At 44.8% G+C, this 22844-nt stretch overlaps 1 protein-coding gene across 1 annotated transcript in view; it reads right to left on the bottom strand.

The window, feature by feature from the left end:
- Window positions 1-22844, bottom strand: part of APCDD1 (APC down-regulated 1) — a 95272-nt gene that overhangs the window by 13152 nt on the left and 59276 nt on the right. The gene's annotated exons all lie outside the window — the stretch shown is intronic.

Here is a 22844-nt window from a genome sequence, read left to right as displayed (position 1 = left end):
CTGGTGGGATACAAAGATTGTCCAACGCTGCCAACTGCCATCTTCAAAAGGATCCCAGCACCAGTCACATTCTCCTTTATGTTGTCTTCTGCAAGGCCAGAAATACACATTTTAATTTTACCCGATCTTGCTGATTCTGTTTTCTAAAGCAGACAAATCTTATATCCCTGGTAGACTCGCTTCCATTTTCAAGTGAACTTGTTCTAACATGGGCTCAACCTTTTCCTGTTCATATTACAAAACTGGAAAAGTCAACACATGAATGTGGTTAAACCAGAACTCCCTAAACGTCAATTAACGTTTAAGGCTGAGGCCAAATCATTGATAAGAGATTTTTCCAGGCAATGAAGTCATTACTCAGTAGAGTAAAACTTGCTCTTTAGAGTGCTCAACAAAAGCACATGTGTGTTATGCAGCACTACGTACCAACAAGTTATTATTAAGAGTATATATTTAATTTTGATCCCACCAAGGCTCTATTGCTTAGAAGTGAATGTTAACACATGGTACATGTGCTGAATATTGGAAATTCCAAAATGATTCAACGCACTCATTGAGGATGTGGCCCTCAGTACTGAAAAGTACTTTAATAGGGTAGCCTGAGTTTTCATTGACTCCATTATCTCATTACATACATTTGTCTTCTTTGGCTCCTATTGCTCATTGTAGTCATGGAAATTAAAGTTATCAGTATTCCCAGCAGTACCTGAAAATACTGCTTCTTTTCAGGTATTCTACTTTATTTTGGTAAATCTTGATACTTCCCTCCTGACGACCTGTGCCACAATTTAGTTCAATGTAGCAGCAGATTGAAACATGTTCATTACAAATATGATGGACTGAGTTATTTGAGTAAAATGTAGTCTGTAGGTGATTAGCCGACAGGACGGCTCATTGAATTAAGTGCTCACCACAGTGATCTGCAGAACACAAGTTTGTATCTCAGCCTGGCAGGATCAGCAGTACATTCTTTCAAGATCTGTAAACTAGGTGGGGTACAATAAGAGCCCTTATTTGCAGCTGTTAGAAATTGAAGAAGTGTGGTAGGGAGCACTATATAAACAACTACTAGCTTTGCCAATAGGTTTGACGTGTACTGCGTGCTACTGTATTTGCCATTGCTTACTTGTATATTCCATAGAACACACAAAAGTACAGTTAAAATTGGTGCTACAAAAAACGAACATTGGCACACCCATCAGATCCTGCCTTTGCCAATACTTTGGCCCATATTTATACTTTTAAGCGCCGCATTTGCGTAATTTTTTATGTAAAAGCGGCACAGACTTCCAAAATATAATTGTATTTTGTACGTTTGCACCGCTTTTGCGTAAAAAAATTACGCAAATGCAGTGCTAAAAAAGTATAAAAGGGGTCTTTTTGTCAATGGTGTTTAGTATGAACAAAATAAAAAAACAAGCCTATGCGAGACCTACTGACTTTGTCAATGTATTTTTTTTTAACTACGTTGTACAGCAGCTCAGCTGCTGTGCAGCATGGTTGAAAGTAAAAAAAAAGAATTATGACACAGCCAGCATTGGCAGTTGTTTCAGTGAGATATGCGTTCACTATGTGCACAGCCGCTAAAGGGACATCATGCTAAACTCAGATCACACAGCCCAGGCCGCTCAAGGCGTATATGCTAGTGCAGCAGGAAATAGTGCATATCTCTGCAGTAACTCGTCAGCTCATTCGTAGTCAATTGAATTTTCTGTACATGTCTTATGCTAGAAGAGACACACAAACAGTGAATGCAGAGATGGAGAACCAGGAAATACAGTGTGCATGGAATGGAGGGTTAGAAGTGCTGTCACTGAGGCTAGTGAATACCTCTCTTTGGTGACTTGTCAGCTCATTGGTGGTCATAATGCTCTTGTACTCATGTCTCTCTCTCCAGCCCATGCACATGCACTTTGCTGTGATGAAGAAACAGGAAATAGTGTGTGTCTGGAATGGAGCATGAGGTATAGGAAGTGACTGTCATTGATGCTGCTGAAGATATCTCTTTGTGACATGTCAGCTCATTCGTGGCCACTTGCACTCCTTATACACATGCTTATCACAAGGCATGGTGCACTCATTGTGCAGTAATGAAGAAGAAGGGTATTGTGTGTGTCCAGAATGGGGGATTAGGAAAGGGCCGTCTTCGAGGTCAGTGAAGGCACCTCTTCAGTCATTTGTCTGCTCATGTTTAGTCACTTGCACTCTCTATATTTGTGTGAATCTCCACAGGCATAGAGCTGTTGCTCGATTATGATTTTACATTAAAAAAACAAAAGACAAGAGGTGTGTGGCAAAACAGGAACAGTTTGCTTAATGGAGCATTATGGCCCGGAGAGCAGTTACAGAGCTGGGGTCTGAGGACTGTCTCTAGATGTACATCAGGTTGGAGTAGGTTTTTATACATTTCTTTGAGTAACATAAAGTAATAAAATACATTCCTTTCTCAGTTAATGATGTAAACAGTTGTCATGGGTCTTAAATACAGTTCCAGATAACGAATGCAGGTGGGCCTCGACCTTGCGTGGACACAATGCGGGTCAGTGAGTACGTGTCGAGATATACGGCCTGAGAGATGCTTGGTTGCTGCGTGTGCTGTGTTCTGATTGGCTAAGTGTTCCTAACTACATGTGGCATCTAACTTTATGGCGTTTTTAGGAATGTATGCACCCCTCTGGCCATGTGTGTTTTATTGGGACTAATTTCCGAGGACCATTGTTGTGTTGCTGCACCTATCTGTGGGATCTGATCTACGTTTTCCTGTTTGAGCGTTTGTCTGCTGGCTATGTGTTACCCCACTTGTGACCTGTCCATCAGTAACCTCAGACCTAGGTCTCAGAGCCTGCCTGACTATATACCTACGTGCCGGGGTTGATGGAGAGTTCACAACGGGAGATTCTAATAATACTGAAGTGACTTTGTTCATGAATATGAATGTATTGCTGTATGTATCAACATCGATTACACCAATATTAACAGAACATGCGCTCTTCAGTAATACAAATGCTGAAAATTTTTGTTTGCGAGGTAGGGGTGAAGGCGGTGCTGTCACTGAGGCTGGTGAAAACCCCTCTTTGGTGACGTATTTACTCAATGGTGGTGTCCCGCACTCTCTGTGCATGTCCCTCTCTAAGAGGGGCGCACACACAGTGTGCAGTGATAGAAAAGCAGGAAACTTTATGCGTTGGGTGGAAAGGTGAGTGGTGTCTTTCTGAGGCCGATGAGACATCTCTTTAAGTTACTTAGAGTAGTGGGTGCCACAGTCTCCTTTGTGCTGGTGTGGGACACAAGCACCAATTGGAGGAAACCAATGTCTCAGAATCCTCAGTTACCACTGTGATGTTACTGCTTCAGAAACAGCGAGCCCACAGCCTACCATGGACACTCTGCAGAAGATGCACAACGAATGATGTTTCACAGTAAAGCAAATGTGTGCCCTTTCTTTCACGGTATTTTCAGACGGGCAAATACAAGTTATCAAAAGCCTGGGTGTATCGTAGCGCTTTTTTGTTGTCGCAGGGGGGAACGTAGGGAGGGGGCAAGCAACATGAGGGACACTGAGAAGATGGCAGGAGAGGGTTAGGAACATCACAGCCAGTGGGATGAGGGAGGGAGAGAGGGAGGCTGCAAGCAACACTGTGGAGAGCGAGAGGGTGTAGGAGGGACAGGAGAAGCAACACAATGTGGGAGTGGGTGGGATAGGAGAAGCATCACAACGCGGGAGGGGCAAGGAGGACTAGGCAAGAGCAATAATGCGGGAGGGGGTGAGGCAAGCAACAATGATTGGGCAAGGAAGGACAACAGGCCGAGCAATGACAGAGGCAAGCAACAAAAGAAAAAAAGTACCTCCAAAATTGCGAACAGTGGATGGACAGACGGTTGAACAAGAAAGGAGTACTTGGGCCCAGCTCCAAGCCATTAACCAGCACAAAAAGAGGAACTGAAGCTGACACCCGCTGACCAAGGCGGCAAAGAAATGAGAGTGAAGATGAAGCAGACCAATAATAAGCAATACAGGAGCTCTAATCCCTCTGTAAGCTAACAAAATGTCTTGCAAGCGACAATGCGTGTGTTGTCTCAGGCGCGATCTAACAATGGCTATTTTGATGCTGAAAAGCATTGTGATAAAAAAAGCAGGATGGTTTATAAGCTTGCATCCATCAGGATGCTACAGCGGCCCAGCCTGATGATGTATAAGGGCACATGCGCTATCATTTATGTGTATGGATATGTCTTGCATTATGTGACCACTGTTTTGTTTTTTTACTTTTTTAAACTTCCAAGATAGCACATACCCATCTACAAGCTGTAAATTTAAGAAGAAAAAATGTGTGTTAAAGTGTACGTTCACAAAAGAGTGGCCTGCTACCAAATTGCAGCTCACGAACTCTCTCAAGAAGTAATAAAAAATCCATTTAAAAATGGAGAATGGGTTAGGCCTAGGGAGCAACGAATGAGAGGGGAGATGTAGGGATATCAAGTAAACTCTGTGGATGTGTAGCTGTGGCAGTGAACAGGGAAGGGCGGGCATAGGTGTTATGGAGAACAAGCAGAGTGGGATCGGTTGAGGGGGAGAGAAGCAATAAATCAGCTTGGGGTGGGAGAACAGCACTGATAGCATGGGGACATAGTGTTAAGGGAAAGGCAGTCACAGAGGTGAGAGGGAGTAATCACATGCACTTTGAAGAACTAAAACAAAAGAAAAATAGTTCCCTGAAAGTAAGTAGTAGAAGGATACAAGTCATCTAATCAAAAGAATATAAAAGATGCTAGGTTTCATAGGGGGTGCAAAAAGAGGAAGGAAAGCCACTGCACAAGAAGCAATCAAATGAAACTGACAAGAAACCAAGTAAGTGATAAGCAGTGGAATGATTCAAATTCCACTGTAAGTACAGGTATTGTCCCCAATACGTTTTTTGACAACACAGCGCTAAAGATGTCTGTAGGCAAGATCTGAAAATGCTTTCTTTCTTTTCTGTAGCATCCATTTTCCAGGTGCTTTTCTCTATCTTCGCTTCCCAGTGCTAAAGGGATGCTCAAATGGGCTGCTCACAGACTCAAAATACCCTTCTATGCATTCCACTGGAGTTGACATGGCACTTTTGGTGCAGCCAATAGAAAAAACGGTAAGACCAATATACTTATTTGGGCTGGCTCAAGATATGGTTGGGAAACTCACAAACGAAAAGCTGAATGGTCCAATGCTAAGGAATCCAGTGGCTGGAGGAGACTGACCCAAAGCTCTTTAACGTAAGTATAGGATATAGTTTGTTTGTCACAAATAGTGCAGCACCATTGATGTCAAACGTAAAGCAACGTATCATCTTCATCGTCATCATTGTTATTATTTATAACCTCAGTAATGACTAAACCTTGGAGGAAATCAATAAGATTAAAGTCATTAAAAATGGTGTTCATTTGTTTCGATGCAGGCAAGAGGAAGGCACATTTTAGCAGCTGGAAAGAACTGCTGATAAGAAATAAATAGGCAGTAAATTCAAAAATCCTTTTCCGTCCCCTTTAGAAACAGGCAAAAAAAACTCTTTTGAAGGTTAGTAGTTTTAAAAATAGATGTAGTGCTCTTTCACCTTTGCACAAGAGAAACATCTGGAACTGTGACACTCAAGCTCTAACGACGAGCACTCTCATTTTGCAACTCTTTGGCTGGGGTTATAAAAGTGGAACATTTGGAGATGGTTAGGGCCGTAGACTGGTATTTGTTACAACGGAGAAAAAATACAGCATTTAGGACTGCTTATGTAGTCAGAGCCTGCAGAAAGCCTGACAAGGCTTCGCGTGAAACCTCCCCTTCTCACCACTGCGCGCAGCTTGGTTTCATCAGTACTCTCCCTGGCGGGATTTATGGGGCGAGCCTGCTTACTCTCCCCTCTTGCTGTGCACGCACTGGCCCATCTCATTGAGGGGGATTCTGAAGAGATGACCTCAGAGCGCTTTATGTGAGTTATGAAGAATCGCCTATGGCTTGTAACCTCGTGGCATCTGAGGATGTGAAGACCCTGATAATGTCCCTCACACCAGTGTTTTTCTAGCTATTGCATAATGGGACTTTCTGAATCATAATAAGAGGTGGACTAAAGGCTGTGATAAGGAATTTGGAATTGAAAGGTTTTACATTTGAAATCTTGAAAATATAGTGTTTTATTGCAGAGCATCAGCTCTGCATTCTCACTTCAAAAGTACTTTATGTACTTTTAATTTAATATAAACTGAGCCATACAAGTCGCTGGGTATTGGTCAAAGTAGAAAAATAACTTAATCACATAGTATAGTGTAAGAGTGTTACATATGTACCAAAACACGTCATACCCTAACTTAACAATAGCATAGAAAGGAAAATCAGAATGTAAAGGAAATCAGAGTGAAGTGCAGTGTATCATGACTAGTTTCTAAGGTAGCATTTACGCTTTTTAGGGATTTTTACTCCGATATCCGAAAGAAGCCACACTTTGTGAAATGAAAGTGATATCAACTATTAATTTAACCTCTTGCATGCTGAGGACGGAAAAGATCTGTCCTCAGCTGCGATGGGCGTGGGCAGGGGACGGAACTTTTCCGTCCTCGCACCCACCCATGGGGGAAAAGCTGGAGCTCCTCCGTGAGTCACCCATTTTACCCCCCCAAACAGGGGTGACAGTGGAAGCCCTTCCACTGCCACCCACCCCCCCTCAGAATCTGATGACGTAAGCGTGCAAATAGCGTGCCAACATCATCAGAAGCTGCAGAGGACACGCTGGAAGCCATTTGGGGAGAAGGACGCACTTCAGGTAAGTGCTTCTCCTGGTGCAAGGGTTTTCTGAAATACAGACACAGGGGTAAAGGAAGCGCTTTTCCTTCCCCACTCTGTCTGTATTTTTTGGATTCCTGCTCCATGATCGCGGGTGTGACTGTGACTGCGGAGCAGGAATCCAAACCCACTAGAGACAAGGGATGTTTTTATGTTTGGGGAGCAACCCCCTTCAGCAATGGCCACTCCACTGGGGGCAAATATAACCCTGCTATGATTTGGCCCCCCGGGGGTTAGATTGGCCATTTTTTTGCCCGATCTACCCTTGGGGGGGTCGAAATCCACTAGACACCAGGAATCTAATTTTGTGGCAAATTTTGGGGAGCGACCCCTTAGGAAAGAGTAGCTTCCCTGGAGGCAATTATAAGGCGCCTATGTTTCTGCCCCTCAGAGGTTAGAATACTGAAAACATTCTGCCTATAAATTTCTTTTAGTTGTTGGACGATGTATTTTGGGATGAGATTGTTGAGCAGACTAATTTGTATGTTGAGCAGTATTTCAGAGACAGCAGTGCCAGACTTAAGCCCCACTCTAGAACTAGCCGGTGGACTCCCACAAATCTGGATGAGTTGAAGAAGTTCTTGGGTTTAACTTTTTTGATGGCCTTTATATGGAAGCTATCGCTGTCTTCATATTGGGCTACTAGTCCCTTGAAGGTAACAGCTATATTTCTTGTAACCATGAGTCCTGGTCGGTATTTGCTTCTGCTTCGGATGCTGCATTTTGTTGATAATACTTTAGCGTTGCCGCTAGACCACCCTGATTGTGATTGTCTATTTAAGATTCAGCCAGTCCTTGATCACTTTGTTAATTAGTTTTCAGAGATCTATGTTCCAGGAAAAGAAAGAGCTGTGGGTGAGTCTTTGGTCCTGTATATTCCTAGCAAGAGGGCAAGTTATGGAATTAAGATGTATATGCTGTCTGAGACTAGGACTGAGTATGTCTATAACTTCAGGGCGTACACTGGCAGGGATTCCAGTACTGACCCCCCTGGTTGTCCACTTTCGGAGTTAGTGAGAAAATTGTGTGGGAACTTGGTAGAGGACTTTTTAACAAAGGTCACCATTTGCATGTAGATAACTTCTACACTGGTGTGCAATTGTTTAGGGAATTGGTCATAGTGGACAATGTTGCTTATGGCACAATCCACTCTAACAATAGAGGTTACCCAAAAGAGCTTGTTTGTAAAAAAAAACAAAAAAATAAATTGAGAGGGGTTAGTGCAGTGCCTTGTGTAGTGATCAACTTCTAGGTGTGAAATTTGCAGACAAGAGAGATGTCTACATGCTGACAACCATCCATGATGAAAGTAATTCCCCTGTGACTGTTTGGGGTCAGGTTGCTGAAGTGCTCAAACCTGTGTGCATTTTAGACTATAATAAGCAAATGGGTGGTGTTTACAGTAATTCAGAGGTTGAAACCTTACACTGCTGTTCGATAGGCTTGCATTTGGTATAAGAAGTTGTATATCCTTCTTTTCCACTTAGCAACCTTTAATGCTTTTGTGTTGTTCAAGGATTGTTATCAGGAATCAAATATGACATTTGTTCAGTTTCAGGTGTCTGTGATAGGCAGCCTTGTTGTAGTGGAACAGACAAGTGTTTCTAGAGTTGAAGTGGTGGAGGATATGACTAGAGTGAAAGATCGCCATTTTTCTGATCATATTCCTCCTACACTCAAAAAAGGCTTTCCAAGTAGGTGATGTAGAGTCTGTATGCAAAGAGGTATGTAGAAGGAGTCTTTTGTACTGCCCTGACTGTCCTTCTAAACCTCGGCTATGTGTGCCTGCATGTTTTGAACAGTACCACATGGAAAAGAGTTTTTGGGAGCAAACGTGAGTGTAAAAGTGAACTGCTTGGTCTGTATTGTTTTCTTTTTTTTCTGTTCAGTTTCATGGTTGGCATTAGTGTGATGTACTTAGTTAGAGCTGTTGTGTTTGTAGTGTTGTATTTACTTATAAATGGTTTGTGTTTTCTTTTTTGTGAAAAAAAGGTGATGGTGGTGTGCGTGGACTGGCGCTTGGCTGGTGGTGTGTATGGACAGGCACTTGGCTGGCAGTCTGTGAGCTGGCGCTTGGCTGATAGCATGTGAGTAGTGACTTGCTGCTGGTCACTGCACACACTGCTAGCCACACACTCTGTCAGCTGGTGTGATTTCTGTGTCAGGCATGTGGGAGTATGAACATGATGGGCACTTGAATGGCACTGTCTGACTGTCTGTTGATGTGAGTGTTGTAGGTGTTGGGCTTGTGGCTGGTAGCTTGAATGGTCATGTGTGTGTCACATATAAAAGGTGTGTGAATAGACTGTGTGAAGGTTGTTGCCTTGACGCAGCTTTACAGATCATGAGCTGTGACTCATTAATTCAGTTTTTTGACCGTTCAATCATTAACAGTGCATTTCATTTTTGTAAAATCTCGTGTTAATAACATTTTATATATTAAACCATCACTCAACCTTGTGCAAATCCAACCAGCATGTGTGTATACTTTATGTATACACAGTTGTGCAGTAATAATTGTCTTTTCTGTCTTTCTCGCCCAGGGTGTACATTGTCTCTACATTGTCTCTTGTTGTGAATGTTGCAATATGCTTGGCCCGCAGCTGGCTGTCTGAATGGTCTTGGATGTGTCACGTATGAGAGGAGTGTGGATGGCCTGTAAAGCGGTTAATGCCTTGTCGTGGCTTTACAGTTCACATGCCGTGAGTCATTGTTCAGTTTTCTGATCTATCAATTATTAACAAAGCATTTCATTTTTGTGAAATATCTTGTTTATACAATTTTATACACCGAACCATCACTTACCTTTGTGCCAAATCCAAGTATGTATATGTTATAAATTCAGTTGGTAGCCAGAAGACCATTTTATGGCACTTCTCTCAGTTGGGAACTCAACACAAGAAAAAAAAACACTCTGCTGTGATCAGGTGTCGAAGCACACCCCTGACATGCTAGGTGTCTAAGTTGGGACCCCAGTGATGAAGCATGCCACCAACTAGGTTGGTGGGTGAGGGGTATTTTTAACAAAACCCAACAGCAATTTTTTCCAAAATTTGAGTGTTTGGGACATCGCAGAAGTCAGAGACTTGGTCGCGTGCTCGCTTCTTGTCTAGGGAAAATCTTCCAACTCTAAATATGTTCGAAATCTAGACACTCAGGGGAGTACAAGGTGGTGTGACTCTTGCGGATCCCAACAAATGTTCTTACCCACCATGCCCTGTAAACCTCAACATGTCACTAAAATCACGTAATTTCCTTGCATTTCTGTACCATATTCTTCTAGAAACAGAAATAAACCACAAACTCCCTTCCACCTAGTGTACCCCTTGGTCTCCAGGTAAAAATGATAACTCAGTTGTGTGGGTGCCCAAAGCAGAGCCAGCCTAATAACGTATTAAAAATCCTGCTCTTTTGGACCCGCTTTAGTTCACCCTCAAACTCTACACGTTTTTGGCCCTTCCCTGTCGCAGGCAGTTGGCCCACCCACACAAGTGAGGTTTCATTTTTAGCGAGAGACTTGGGAATGCTGAGTGGAAGGAAGTTTGTGGTACCGCTCAGATTCAAGACCTTTCCATCACAGAGATGTGAGGAAATGTGTTTTCAGACAAATTTTGAGGTTTGCAAGGGATTCTAGGTACCAGACCTGGGGAGAGCCACACAAGTCACCCCATCCTGAATTCCCATAGGTGTCAAATTTTCAGAAATGTACATGTTTTCTAGGTTTCCCTAGGTGCCGGCTGTTCTAGGGCCCAAAATCCACAACCAGGCACATTGCAAAAAAAGAGTCAGTTTTCAGTTAAAAAATGTGATGTGTTTATGTTGCGTTTTGGGACATTTCATGTTGCGGCCACTAGGCCTACCCACACAAGTGAGGTACCATTTTTATCTGGAGACTTGGGGGAATGCTGGCTTGAAGGAAGTTTGTGGTTCCCCGCAGATTCCAGAATTTTCCATCACATAAATGTGAAAATGTGTTTATAATACATTTTTTGAGGTTTGTAAGGGATTCAGGGCAACAGAACCTGGTGACAGCCACACAAGTCACCTCATCCTGGATTCCCATAGGTGTCTAGTTTTTACAAATGTACAGGTTTGCTAGGTTTCCCTAGATGCCGGCTGTGCTAGGGCCCAAAATCCACAGCAAGGCTCATTGCAAAAAAGGAGTCCGTTTTCAGTGGTAAAATCCGATATGTCCAGGTTGCATTTTGGCACACACACACAACTGAAGTACCATTTTTATTGGGAGACTTGGGGGAACATAGAATAGCAGAACAAGTGTAATTATCAATTGCTTTTCTCTGCATTTAGCCTTCCAAACATAAGACAGTTTGTAAGAAAGAAGTCCTTTTGAGAAATGCCCTCTAATTCACATGCCACTATGGGTAACCCTAAATTCAGAGATGTGCAAATAACCACTGCTTATAAGCTCCATATCTTATGCCCATTTCAGAAAACATAGGTTTTCTTGATATCCATTTTTCGCTCTTTATATTTTTCCAAAAGAATTGCTGTATACCAGGTACACAATGAAAAACCATTGCAAAGTGCAACTCAGGTATTGTCTCTAGGTGTCTCAGCTTCTTGGTTGAACCTACAAACCTTATATATATCCTCAACCAGAAGGGTCCAGAGGATCAATAGGTATATTGCTTTTGAAGATCTGCCATACTTTATAGATGAAAACATATACACAAATTGCTGTTTTGTTCAACTCATTTTATATTTATTTTTATTTCAAGTGTTACTTTCTGTAGGAAAACATTGAAGGATCTATACAAATGACACCTTGCTGAATTTAGAATTGTGCCTACTTTTCAGAAATGTATAGCTTTCTCGATCCACAATAGGTTTTATGCCCATTTCTTCCACTAACTGGAAGGAAGTTGAAATCACAAAAAATAGGAAAAAAGGGGTATATCCCAGTAAAATGCCAAAACTGTGTTGAAAAATTTGGTTTTCTGATTAAAGTCTGCCTGTTCCTGAAAGCTAGGAAATTGGTGATTTTAGCACCACAAACACTTTGTTGATGCCATGTGCAGGGAAAAAACAGATGCTTTCTTCTGCAGCACTTTTGCCCATTTTTCCCAAAAACCCAAACTTTAGCTGTGTTGTAGTTAATTTTTGGGTCCCCTCCAGGGCAAACCACAAACCCTGGGTACCTTTAGAATTCCCAAGATGTTAGAAAAAAAGGATGCAAATTTGGTGTGGGTGGCTTACGTGCACAAAAATTTATGGGCCCCTAAGCAAGAACTACCCCAAATAGCCAAAGAAGGCTTAGCACGGGGGGAGAAAAAGCCTAGCAGTGAAGGGGTTAGGGATCGACTATTATTTGTATTAAAGTACACATTTAATGTCAATCATTCCGAAGACAAAAAATGTGAAACAGGTCACTTGGTTTTTTTGTGCTTTGCCATCACGGAATCTATAAGGCCTGCAGTGCTCTTTTAAAAAAAAAAAAATCCACAACTTTTTCTTTTATGCTTGCTTATGTATGTGAACTTATCCGGAATATTCACTTGTCTGAATACATTCAGTATTTTCTGTTGTAGTTTAATGCTGCTCCTATCTTTCTTTTCTATGTACTGCTCTGCTCAGTACTATCACAATGCCCTTAAGTTCTCTCTCATCTGTACTTTAATGCAAGATGTGATCCCTTCTGTACTTTAAGGACACCAATGGTGCTGTTTTCTGTACTTTAGTGACACCCATAGTGTTTTCCTTTGTACTTATTGTACACCCTTTCTGGTTTTTAATGGCATTCTTAGCATTTCTCTCTATTTTAATGACACCAACGTTATTTTCTTCTACTATTTAACTCCTGTGGCGTTTTCTTCTATGTTGTCTTCCCGCTTTATTGTATGCTTCAAAATACAAAACAAAAAATGATGAGCGGAATGCATGAATTAATATGAGGTAATAGTAATGACATTGGGACATTTCCAATCCATCAGTTTTTTGCTCACTGCACCACTACAGACAGGGCTCAACCAGTATGCAAACCACTCTCAGTCCTAATCCAATAGGAACATTCTGCTAAGCCACGTTACCCCTAAAGTTCCTGTTCTGAAGGGGCCATGGCCAACCAGGTTGATATGCTCAGTTCCTATAGTTAGTTGCACACAGAGGTTAAAGTGGGTGGGATCAGAAAGGCAAGACGTGCCACTACTTTTTTAATTTATGAAAAATCGTTCCCCTACTTTTTGAGAAAAGATAACTGTTCCGAGATGGATAGCTTAAATCATTCACCTAAAATGTTATTTCAGGTGTCTCCTGTGCTGTGAGATCGAAGGCGGGCAGACAGCTAAACAAGCCTTCCTGCCAGGGTGCCTGCTTGCCTGAAAGAAATGCAAATGTGCCCCACTGGTTAACCAGCACATGTAAAGGGTACTTGGAAGCTGGTATTGGCTCTCAGTGGTGCTTCGTAATGACAAAGATGAATTCTTTTTGAGTGGTAGTGCAAGGGAGTTAAAAGTTGAGCTGTGAAGTACATCATTTTAAGGGGCAGTTTTATTTTAAAAAATTACATTACGTGCATTACATTACATACAGTCTGGGTATTACTAAAATCGACATTTCGGAAGCACCACCTCATCTTACACCTTTTTGTGCATTTTGTAGTGATCTACCTTATACTGAGTTTAATACAAGCTTAAAATAATGACTTAAATAATCACAGTGCTTTCTCTCACAAACTGAGACCTTGCAGCACTAAAAACGCACAAGTCACAATTCTCCCCTGTACCAACAAAGAGTTAATTCTGTGGCTCTCTGATTACACACACACCTCTGCAGTGCATTAGTAGAGGTTTCATAATATACTGTAGTGCATTCCCTATTGATTAACTTATTTTTAATTTATTTTTAATTTAACCTGCGTGTTATTTTCTATGTAGCTACCTCAAGGCGAAAGGCCAAAAACACACTAATATATATATATATATTTTTTTACACACTCTTGACCCCTCACCCACGCTCACTGACGCCGTGCCATCGCATGCAGCATCACAGTTCTCATACTTTTTAAGCGCACTTCGACCACTGGTGGCACAATGAGCAAAAAGCTGCTAAAACCTCAGCATTCGTATCACCTCCTTTCATGTTTTCTCAGTTTGACTTAAACATTTCTGCGTTTTTTTCCTACAAGTGCTAGTGCATTTTCTTTTGCAACGAGTCTCCAGTTCCTTGTACCTCCACTGTTTGGAGTAAATGTATGACTCCTTTTGCATTCTCCAAGAATCCCAAGAGCACCCTTGAACAGCTACACAAGTCGTGGATGTTCAGGAGTACTCGCATGTATGATTTTTACTTCTGGGCTGGAATCATATCTCAGTAGAATAAAAATGCACATTGTTCTGTGTAACTTTTTTTGTTCAGAATGGAAAATAATTTGCCCTGAAGATAAGACCGTCCAGTCTTGGCCCATTAAATATAGAGGTGTTCCATTCTCCGCTCTCAACCTGGAAATGGACGTACTCCTTCCCTTGATAGAGGCAGATTTGTGTGTGTTTCCCGGTGGGGAACAGCTTGCAAAATGGTTCGATTTACCAGTAAACTTATAAGGCTGCGGTTGTTTACACTGTTTTAGATAGACACTCTCCATCCCCGAATTCCTTTTTTTAACCACTAGCTCATGCGAATGCATCAGTACTGACATGCTGTCATCCTTTCTTCATTCACAGGTGCCACATATGAAAGAAAAACTGCAGAATTGTTCATTCTCTAAATCGGGGTTGGGATTGTGTTTTTATGAATGTCTGTTTCGTGCACCTAATTTACATTAAATTGCACCAAAACAGTTCCTTGCTCTTTTGCTCAAACTGTGACCCCGACAACAGCAATGATCTATCTATCAGCAGGTGCCTGGTAATATCTCTACATTTAGTACATTGGTAAATCCCCACCATGTGGAAATGCTAACCCCCCTTCATGCACCATGGAGAGACTTTGAGGGCTCGATTCACAAAGGGATTTACGACTCGTAAAGTTGTAAGTGCGGAATCTCCCAATCGGGGCAGAACCTCCGCACTGCAGTGCACAGTGTGGTGATTCTGCCAGGAGTAGAAGACTCTGCACTCCCAACTTTATGAGTAGCAAGTAAGTCTCTTTGTGAATCGGGTCCCTAAGTGTCTACCTTAATAATTCCTCTAATAGCTGCAAAAGGACTGAAAGGCACATTTCTGGATCGAAACCTTCAGAAGGTTGAGAGAAATGTAATTCAGCTGCATGAAAGTTTTGTTTTAGAAACGCTCTCCGTAGTCCTTTCATTTCTCACTTAGATACTAGTTACACGAATCTCGGCCACCACTAAAAAGTGTTTATGTGCAGTCTGTATATTCAAAACTAGAGGTTTTCTACTGCTGGCTGAGCCAGCCTGTGCAGGGATGGGCAGGGCTTGGCCATCGGAGGTGGGGGTGGGTGTAGAGTCCAGCTGGACTCATTCTAGTGTTTCTGTCAGCCACTCTGCTGAGGGCTGGTCTTACTTGTATAACCCACACCCACCCAACACAGGCGTCACCAGTCAGGTGACCCTGCCAATAAAAGGGGCCGGGCGCACGTGCCTGAGGCCAGTTCAGTACTACCCTACTACCGTGTCTGCGTCCCTTCCTTTACTAGCATGAGGGCCTAGGGCCCCACATTACAATGGCGACGAGTGGGATCTGCAACCCCACGTGGTTGCAGACATGAACCTACGACGGAGCAATGGGTGGAGGAAAGAGGAAAAGTGACGCCGTCGCAGCCCCAGTCCCACTGGAGTAAAAGAAGGGGGTGAGTGATGCTGATAAGCGCGTCCCGCAGCACTGCAAAAACGGCTGCGGGCGCCGAAAATAAAGCGCTACGAAGCGCGCTGGCCTGTTGTCCCCAGCCCAAGAAAACAAAATGCCCCGAGGCCGCACACGCCCCCCAAAAGTCGGACGCAGCGCGGCCCGCAGCGTGAGAGAAAGCTGCTGGGTCCGCGCAGTATGTGTGGGAAATGGCGCTGTCGCGCGCCGGAGAAAAGAAAATAAAGAATTGTGGCCAGGGCTGGTATGGTAGCTTCCAAGAGGAGAGAATGCGGTCCGCAGCGTGTCAGGCTGCTGCGGCCGCGTGTGAAGAACATGGTGCCATCGGGCACCGAGAATAAAGAAAAGGGGCCGTATACCTTTTGTTTTGTATTTAAAGTGGCGCTGTCGCGCACCGTGCACCATGAGAAGGTGCCAAAGTGTGGCCGGGGCTGGTCGCCCCTTTTCATTTAACAATGGTGCTCTCGCGCACCGAACAAAATATGCCCAGGGCCGCCCCCACCCCAAAAATGCCGGTAAAACGGCCGCAGCACGGAGGACTGCTGCGGCCGCAACGAGAGATCTGTGACGGTGCTGGTATGCACCTCAAAAGACGGAAAATGCCCAGAGCCGCCCCCACCAACTTTCGTGCACTTGAGGACCGAGTAAAGTGGTGCAGGCACGCACCGAAACAGACTAAACAGGATGGTGCAAACATGCACCAAAGTTCTAAAATGCCAAGGGCAGCCCCCCCCCCAAACAAACTACAAGAAAATGCGTGGAAGGAAGGGGGCAGGAGCCAACAAGCACTAGAGAAGGACAATTAAAATGCCAGGCACCGCCCCCACCCTCTCTGAACTTCATGCCGTCTGCCTGCCTCTTAAAAGAGGCTGTGCAGGAAAATGTACAACATTTTCTTAAAAGAGAAGAAAAGAAGACAGAAAGAAGTAAAATGAATAAAAACTGCACTTACCTGCAGCCCCCACCAGCATGACGAGGTCCTCTCAGCAGCATGCCCTCCTCACCGGCATCTGTTGAAACAAACGAGGCCGGTAACAGGAAAGACTGTCTTCAAGCTAGAAAAAAAAAGTGCACTACTGGCATCCAGTGGCCAGAATCGGTACTGCACCCTATTTCTGTTTTAAAGGGAAGAGAAGCTTGGATGAAGGAAAGTTTACAGCAGCACCTTCAGAAAGTGACTGCCCCAAACCAAGAGTGCGCCCGTAGACAGAAACGGCGCAGAAGACGGAAACGGCGAGGAAGAAGGAAGCGACACGAGCGACGCTGCAAAAGGGTAGGAGAAGATTGCAGCTGTCCCAGCCAAGCTGCAACGGTGAGAAATGGATGCAAGTGCCACGTGAGGTACGAAGAGAGCGCGCATGGTCTGCGCAGCCCCTGGCAGGTGTCCGCCGACACCGCCGAAAGAACGGCACATGCCCCAGCAGTGATGGACATCACCGCAGGACAAGAAAGGGACATGCCAGGCGTTGCCACAGGACGCCCAGAAAAAAAAAAGAGACTGACACGTGCGCAGCGTGCACAGAGAGCTGCGCCAGAGAATGTGACGACATGGGTAAAGTCCGTGAAGATGGAGAGAGTACCCGAGAGCGTGACGTAACGCACGGAAAAAGAGGCCATGTCAGCTGGCCACACAACGACAGAAGATGGCCACTGTTGGCCCATCAGTGAGCAGGTCATCTGAACTGACCGACCCTGCCAGAGCAGATGGCAGGAGTGAGCGCCGTAACAGCGCAGCCTCGAGGCGCAAGAGCGGCGCCCTCGAGTGAAGAGAAGGAGGAAGAGAGTGGGGACCCTCCTGCCAGAGAGAGGTCCACCAAGAGGATCCGGGAACGGACCAGACCGGGAGAGGTCTGCCTGAAGAGCAGATCATGTGCTACCCTCAGGACTCAGCCCGTGAGAGGCTGCGATCGAGCAAGATGCACCAGAGGAGGTGCAGTGATAGGTCCATGTGACGCAGCATGCGACCTGTGGCACAACGCCACATCGAGGACGAAGAGGAAGATGCACCAGCGAAGGTGCAGTGATAGGTCCGTGTGAAGCAGCATGTGACCCATGGCACAACGCCACATCGAGGACGAAGAGGAAGATGTACCAGCGGAGGTGCAGCGCAAGGTCCATGTGCCGCAACATGTGACCTGTGGCATGACACCACACCAAGGAGAAGAGAGAGTGGCACGATGCCAACAAGAAATGAGGAGAGGAGTGTGACAGACCGGTCACACCACAGATCAACTCCATCGCAGGTGTGAAAGTGGAAGGAAGTAGAGTGACACAACTGAGGACTCGTGCGAGCAGATGAGGAGGCACCCATCAGTACAAGACAGTCACCGGGGTGAGCAGAAGTCACTGAAGACAGCGATGTGGGTGGTCCCCCACGCTTCCCAGTACGACCGACCTGTCACCGGCTGCTTGGCTGTGATGGCATCCCTGACGCCGACTGCACAGGCCACACAAGACCCGCCGTGGCCACTAAGTCCATCAAGTGGTCCTTCCACTGACGAAGCCGCCGCCACCTGTTTGATCTGCAAAACGATGAAAAACATCATCATGATGTGGTGCATCGCCCAATCATCGAAGGAGGAGCACAGCACCACCTGAGTGGAGACAGTCAGCAACAAGAACCGACGCTGACAAGGCATGTCTGGCAACGTAGAAACTTATCATCTGAACACTTGCCATGAGCTCCGTGAACCAGACGCCTGCCGGTGAGAGCAGACCAGATCATTTGGACCATCCACCCTTGGGGTCGCACAAGACTAGGACGTGGCCCTGTTGGGAGTTCAGAGAGACTCCTTTGGCGTGGCCGACGTTGGCCCGCACAGCCCACGCAGTCCCGTCGCAACCCAGGGACAAGGGCCTCCAATGAATTCCTGTGAGAGCGGAATCTCGCTGGGAGAGAATGCATCTGAGACCGCTCCACATCAGGCATCCGGAAGCACGGAGGTCTCATATCGAGAGACTGGTCACCTGAAGACTTTGCACTATGGCCAGAGCACCTGAATCCGGATGGCTCGAGCAAGCGGACCCTGCATCAACAACCCTTGTGGCTCCATGCGAGACTAGGATGTGGTCCTGTAGGCTGTTCCTCTGAGATAGGCAAGCACAGTCCACACAGTCCTGTGGAAGCCCGCGAAAGGGCCTTGAGGAGACTCCTGCTTGATGGAGATCTGGCACGAGAGGGAAGACTGCTGCTTCTCTGCCGCTGGACTCCCAGGCGCCCCAGGCCGTCACGTCATCTGCAGTCTTAGGAGGTAGACAATCTCCAGAGTCAGAATGCCGTCCAGAACTGTGTACAGTGGACTCCCCACTGCTCCAGATGCACCCGCATCAGAAACTGTAAATAGACTTTGACCACATGAGCCCAGGCAGGACCGGATCGACTATATCCAGTGAACTGTGAGGTCGTGGACAATCAACTGAAGTATCTGGACTTCATCCACTCCGTGTTCGTGCCCAGCTGTACCTGGTTAAATTATGGACTCGTGCGGAGGTGTCCGGATGCTCCCAGCTGCACCATGTCCACTGCAATTCTGCAGTCTGCCTTTTCGAGGCCGAGAGACTGATTGTGGTGCTTTGTTATTGTTTCTTTTACAGGTTGGACTTTTGTTTGGTTCCTCAATAAAGTTTGGGAGGGATGTAGAGTCCAGCTGGACTCATTCTAGTGTTTCTGTCAGCCACTCTGCTGAGGGCTGGTCTTACTTGTATAACCCACACCCACCCAACACAGGCGTCACCAGTCAGGTGACCCTGCCAATAAAAGGGGCCGGGCGCACGTGCCTGAGGCCAGTTCAGTACTACCCTACTACCGTGTCTGCGTCCCTTCCTTTACTAGCATGAGGGCCTAGGGCCCCACATTACAGTGGGGAGTGGATTGCGCCGTTAATTTTATGTCAAGACCGGAGGCTCATATTATGCTTCTCTTAACTTGCACTTATCTTGACTGCCAGCAGCAAGAAAGAGGGCTGGTCGCAGTCAAGTATGGTGATTATACTACTCCTAACATTCCGATTGGTGTATGTTCAAATACGTTTTTCATTCCCATTGGCTTTCTGTTCTCTAAGTCTCTTGGGCATTGTAGTTTTCTTGACTGCTGCTACCTAATTAAAGCAAATTAAGAGAAGCATAATACTCGCCTCCGTGTCTTTAATAAAATGAAGACTTCCTGTCATAAATTACTAGTAAAATCTACATTTCATACATCTGTTTGGCTGGCCCCTTAAGGCCTGACAAACAGACATGCTCAGTTTTGTTTTCTCCAACCCAGCTGTATTGACAGCCGGGTTTGTGAAAAACCACAGACTCCCTGTGCCTGACCGAGCAGCAAACCAGCCCCTCAGGCCAATCTCTGCGCTGCTCTCATGCTAAGTAATAACATGAGAGCAGCACGAGGATTGCACAGGGAGCCTTTTATGCTGGGACCAGGAAGCAGAGGAGCGCGATGTGGCCGGCAGCGTCTGGTAAGTGTTTTTTTTTTATTAATTCCCCCGTGTTCCGTCTTCATGCTCCTCCCTCACGCTCTCCACCTAGTGCTCCCTCCTGCGCTCTCCCTGCGCCCCCTCCACCCACAACTTTTAATTTATGTCGGCCACCGCTGTTCATAACTCCATTTTCCAGCCTCACAATCATCTGTGTTTAACTCTTTCACTAGAGGACTACATAAGTCAGTGCAAATCCTTCTGTACAGCATCTGGCAGCCAGTGCAAAGCCCTCTACTTCCTGTGTGGGCTGATCCTGCTACAGGCTTGTCCAGGACTCACTTCCGTTGTTAAGCTGAGTGAGTTCACCTCCATATAATTCAGTGCTTCCGAGGCAAAGCTTGGATGTATTTGAGTTACCCATTCTAAGTTCTTGATCACCAACATGCTCCCTAGGACATCCACGTTGGCCAAGTTTGGCCATCTCTTTCCAACGAAATAAGTATGTCATTTTTTAATTACCCTTTTAGTCAATAAAAACAATGCTACCATTTCCTTTCCATTAGTTCAGTGAAACAATGTCAAAAAATGAAAAGGCTTTTTCTCAAGGGTTTTCCTCTTCATTCTAGAACAGTGGTTCCCAACCTTTGGACTTCTGTGGACCCCCACTTTATCATTACTGGAACCCCAGGACCCCCACTGAATTATTATTGGAATCCGGGGACCCCGATTGAGTCATCACTGAAAGCTGGGGAACTAATCTGTTGATATTATTTTATTTTCTAAGCAGTCGTGGACCCCCTGAGGAGGTTTCGCGGACCCCCATGGGTCCCCGGACCACAGGTTGGCAACCCCTGTTCTAGAACTAACACTTTCATTACATAGTGAGGTTTCCTACTTTGGCTCATCTTAAAACACATTCTATGCCTGTTTCACAAAGATTTTGCTATGACTTACTGTTTTAGTACTCCCAGGGTACTCCTGGATTCTAGGAGTATGCCGGAAGTACTGCAAGAGTAAGTTAAATTAACACTTAGCTAAACAGTTTCTGAATCAGTGCCAATGTGCCCAGTGTATTTAAATATGCTTCTCACTTGATCGTTGTAATGTTGGTAGTTATGTGTCGTTGTGTACAACACAATGCTGGAACACTCACAAAGAATATAGGTTAGTCTGAGCGCCCGAGAATCTTTGCTAAGATGAATAACGTGTAACACTGAATGTTTTCTGTGCACCAAAAAAATCTTAAGTTCAAAAAGAATGAGCAAAATAGTTTGATGGGAAAAGAAAACGTACTTTTTTAGTTAATATCTTCTTTTGGTAAAAAACGTATGCCCTGCAAGCCTGCTGCAATGTTTTACCAGCGAATCTTCAAATAGCCATCGGGGCAAAACGGAAAATATAAATTTATAAAGCCCTTTAAAACTTAATTCAGTCTCATCTACAGTTGTCCTGCTGCCAAATTATGCTCTGTCTGTTTTCTTTTAGCGGTGACAGTTGTGTGCCGTTCCTATGTTGGTGCTCTGCCAAGAAGCTGCGCATTCCACAGCTTTCATTAAAACCACATAGTGGCACATGTGCCTTCGTGGTGGGCGTGGTCTGCACACTCCTGTGTGTTCCTCCATTCTTCTCCCGAGGCACAATAATTAGCTCCAGCCCAAACAGGCCAAACAATCTTACCTTTAAGAAGCCAGACTCGTCTGCTTTTAAGAACAACCAAAGCAGTTAAAGGGGAAGGCCCATCAAATATTTTCCCGGCTCCAGAGTCTTACATTTTCTTCAGATGCTGCACTCCATCCAAGACCTTTTTTCAAACTTTTTAGGCCCGAGTTAAGTGATGGATTCGATAGAAGCAGCAAGAGATCATTCACTGTTAGGTAGGGTGAGAAGGCATCCCTCATATGCTAGGACAATCCGGATTTTGTTTTATCATCCGTCCCCGTACATTTTAGTAAGTTCACTAAATTTCAGCATGTCCCGGTTTTCAGGGAGGGTCAACTGAACACAAAGGAAGACATGTTTAATGTATTCTATTGGAGGATTAGTAAGCAGCTCTTAGCAGGCAATGGTGTGCGTAATACATGAATTTAATTCTCCTTAGTGCCTCATTGTCTGTGTTTTCTATGTTGGCGAGCCCTATCAATTAATTAATTCTGAGCCAATCTGTCCAAGCAAAATCATTATAGTTCTACTTCCATATTTGTAAAATCTCCTGGTTTTTGGTTTTAAATATCTGGGCGCTCCACTGTTAGGGATCATTTTCGGTTGCTCATTCCTTCATCCTGTGAGGATTCTAGGTGAAGGACATGGGTCTAACTTTGCAAGATGATAGCTAGCAGCCTGTGTTGACAGTAAATGGTAGGACAGGTCTCCCCTCTACAGGAATGCAACCAGAAACAAGCATTTGCAATGTAATGGGTCTTACGTTTGCTCGTGTTAGAGCTATTAGCATGGTAAATTCCAAACTGGTCTTGCCACAAAAACTGAAAATAAAAAGTAAAACAGTTGACATAAGCAAGCCGATTCAAGACACCGCTACTACCGCCGTGAGTGCGAAGGAGAGACACAAAAGGAGAAAGAAGTTCGCTCACAGTTAAAGTTAAGGGCAAAAGTGCAATTATCCATGTAACAGGGTTGATGGCCAGTGGCGATGTCCAAGACGGTACCAAAACCGCCACAAGGAGGGACAAACTTAAAGCATTTACCAATGAAAACAAAGGATTTTTGAAAGACAAGCCCATGAACAAGTGATAGTGATGGGTGTGCAGTGGGCGTGGTTAAAAGCCCAGATACATACCAACACGTTGGAAAAGCAGCCCTTGCGTGCTGCAATGCTTGACCAAA

The sequence above is a fragment of the Pleurodeles waltl genome, chromosome 2_1, assembly GCF_031143425.1.
Source record: "Pleurodeles waltl isolate 20211129_DDA chromosome 2_1, aPleWal1.hap1.20221129, whole genome shotgun sequence".
Classification (NCBI taxonomy): domain Eukaryota; kingdom Metazoa; phylum Chordata; class Amphibia; order Caudata; family Salamandridae; genus Pleurodeles; species Pleurodeles waltl.
The sequence above is the reverse complement of the archived record's forward strand: the minus strand, read 5'-3'. Positions and strand labels throughout refer to the sequence as shown.